Consider the following 3,418-nt stretch of genomic DNA (forward strand, 5'->3'; position numbering starts at 1 on the left):
TCACTCAGTATATGTCTTTTTTATTTAAATTAGGAATTACAAAACACTTTGAGGATAATTTGGTCCCTTCTTGAAAAGATAATTTTTTATTTACGTTTAGAATATTTTTTGTTCTTCGTAAAAAAAATATTTTGATACTTTGACATAAAAGAAAAAGGTTAATGAGCACATTTCAAAGGATCAAATTAACAATAGAATATTATTTTGCTATCTTTTGGTTATCATTTAGGAAGAGAAAGTTCCCAAAGGCTCCTTTTTTCTTTTACTGCTTGATAAACAACAAAAATTTCAAGAAAAAAATTTCATAACAAAAATAGATACATTTTCCTTGTTACGCAATTTTGTAGGAATTAAAGTTGAATACAAATTCCTAACTATTAGTATAGTCTAAGATATGATTTTTGCTCGGATAAAAAGGTGTAGAAAAGTCAAAGTTGTATAATTATAGTAAACTTCAAAAGTTCTAAATATATTAGGACATCTTAAAAATTCAAATAAGATAACATCCGATAACCAAATTTTAATTGATTTTAATTCAAATGACTATTTTGTCTAATGTGAACTCTATTTTAAAGAGTAAAAAAGGCGAACGATATTTCGTTAATGATCTTCGTGCTTTTAATACAGTACTAGTTTTAATATACGTGCCTCACACGTGTTGCCTAGGTGTTTATTGTAAGATTTATATTTAAAGCTAATAAAATCAAAATAAGATTAGCTGACTTAGAGTGGACAACAAGAATATTATCATAATTGCTATCGTAGAGTGACTCGAGCTCAACTTTTTATTTGACCTCTAATGTAAAAACAATCGGAACAATAAAAAAATTGATATTTAACTTGTAAATTGTAACGGCCTGACTGGTCGTTTTGCTTTCTAGATCCATGTTCCCCTAAATAAGACTTCTCACATGTACTTTTACTATTTTATGACTAGCGGGGATAGTTATTTCGGGATTTGGAAGGGTTCGAGTTGAAATCGGAACACTTGGTTCCTTAAGGTTGGTTAAAAATGGCTAAATTTGACTTGAGTCAACATTTTGAGTAAACGACCTCAGAACTGGGATTTGACGGTTCTGATAGGTTCGTATGATGATTTTGGACTTGGGCATATATTCGGATCGGGTTTTGGAAGACCCGGGAGTGTTTCGGCGCTTAATATTATAAGTTGGCACCTTGAAGGTTTTATGTGATGACCCAAAATGTCATCTTTAAATTTAATAAGTAATTCTATGTTCTAAGACCTCAAAAAATATCATTTATTATTTCTCGACTTGCGTGTGTAGTCCGTAAAATTTTCCGGAAAGTTCTCATATGAAAAATGAATTAAAATATGAAATAGAGCTTTAAAACTCAAGTGAGTTGTCTTTGGTCAACATTTTTAGCAAACGGACCCGGATCAGTATTTTAACAGTTTCGGTAGCTCCGTATCGTGATTTGAGACTTGAGCGTATGCCCAAAATTTAATTTGGAGGTCCCTAACTCAAGTTATGACCATTTAACGGAACTAGCAATTTAAAGGCTAAAGATTTTCAAGTTTGATCACGGGGTTGATTTTTTGATATCGGAGCCAGAATTCAATTCTGAAAATTTGAACAGCTCCGTTATGTCATTTATGACTTATGTGCCAAATTTGAAGTGATTCCGGATTCATTTAATATGTTATGGCACGAGATTTACAAATTGAAAGTTTAAAACTCAAAGTTTGAATCGGGGTGTAAATTATAATTTCAGCATTGTTTGGCATGATACGAGATCACGAGTAAGTTCGTATTATGTTATTGGACTTGTTGGTATATTTGTACGGGGTCCCGAGTACCCCGAGAGTAATACAGATTGAAATCGGATCAAGAACTGGACTTAAGCAAAATATGTATTTTTTCTTCTGTTGTAATCGCACCTGCGGATTTTTCTAGCAGGTGCGAGCTCGCAGATGCGCCCGGGCGTGGCTGGGAAAACGTCCGCAGGTGCGGAAACCTGCACGCACCCGCGCGTCCGCAGAAGCGGACCAAATGATCGCAGAAGCGAAGGCAGCACAGGTGCACATTTTTTCTCCGCAGGTGCGAGGCCTCGCCTGGAAGCCCCATTTCGCAGATGCGAGGATTTTCTCGCAGATGGGAGCTCACATGTGCGAGCCCAGGCACCGCAGGTGCGGAAATGCCCGGGCAATATATATATCGAAGAGTCCGATATTTTTACTCACTTTGGTCATTTTGAGCTCGGTTAAGGCGAATATTTGGGCGATTTTCACGGAAAATATTGGGGTAAGTGTTTCTTATCCTATATTGATTATATTTCATGATTCCATACTCGTTTATATCATGAATACGTGAATTTATAGAAGAAAAATCAGATATTTCTAAAATCTTCCAAAAACGAGAAATTTAGATTTGAAGGTCCATTTGATATCGGAATTGGACAATTTTTATATGGTCGAACTCGTATCGGAATGAGTGTTCGAATTTTGTGAGTTTTTCCGGGATTTGAGATGTAGGTCCCACTGTCGAATATTTAAATAAATTTTGGATTTTTATCCGAAAAATTTATAAATTCATATGGAATTAATTCCTATGATTAGTATTGAATATATCGAATTGTTTGTGAATAGATTTGAAGCTTTCGGAGGTAAATTTAAAAGAAAAAGTTGTGGTTGAATAATTGATTGAAATTCGCAAAGCGAGTTAAGTGTCGTGGTTAACCTTGACTTGAGGGAATAGAACCCTCAAATTATTTGATATGTGAATTGCATGCGAACGACATATAGGTGAGGTGACGAGTGTCTATACGTCGTCAAATTAATTGTTTGCCTGCTTACTTGAAAAAACATAAATTATTTTAAATCATAAATTAATTATTATATTAATTATTTCTCTCCTATTCTTTGTCAAATATTAATTCTTGAATTCCGCATTAATTGTTACATGCTATTTGAATTATGTGTTTTAATTGTTATTTGACATTTAGCATATTCAATATTAAACTGCCTATTTTTTCCCTGGTTTCTATAATAATTTGCTATTTGCCATTGTTTGTTTCATAATTAAATCATAATTGTTGTATGCTTGTTGTCTTATAATTTTATATTAATTATTGCATTTATTGAGAAAATTTCTTCTATAAGAATTGATTGAAATGGATATATTGGAGGATCGGGTTGCATGCCGCAACCGACTTATTAAAAGTCAATATTGGAGGATCGGGTTGCACGCCGCAACAAACTTATTAAAAGTCAATATTGGAGGATCAGGTTGCACGCCGTAACAGACTTATTAAATAGTCCATATTAGAGAATCGGGTTGCACGCTGCACACAGACTTATTAAAAGTCAATATTGGAGGATCGGGTTGCACGCCGCAATAGACTTATTAAAAAATTCATATTGGAGGATCGGGTTGCACGCCGCAACAGACTTATTAAA

This window comes from Nicotiana tabacum, chromosome 24, assembly GCF_000715075.1.
Source record: "Nicotiana tabacum cultivar K326 chromosome 24, ASM71507v2, whole genome shotgun sequence".
Taxonomy (NCBI): Eukaryota; Viridiplantae; Streptophyta; class Magnoliopsida; order Solanales; family Solanaceae; genus Nicotiana; species Nicotiana tabacum.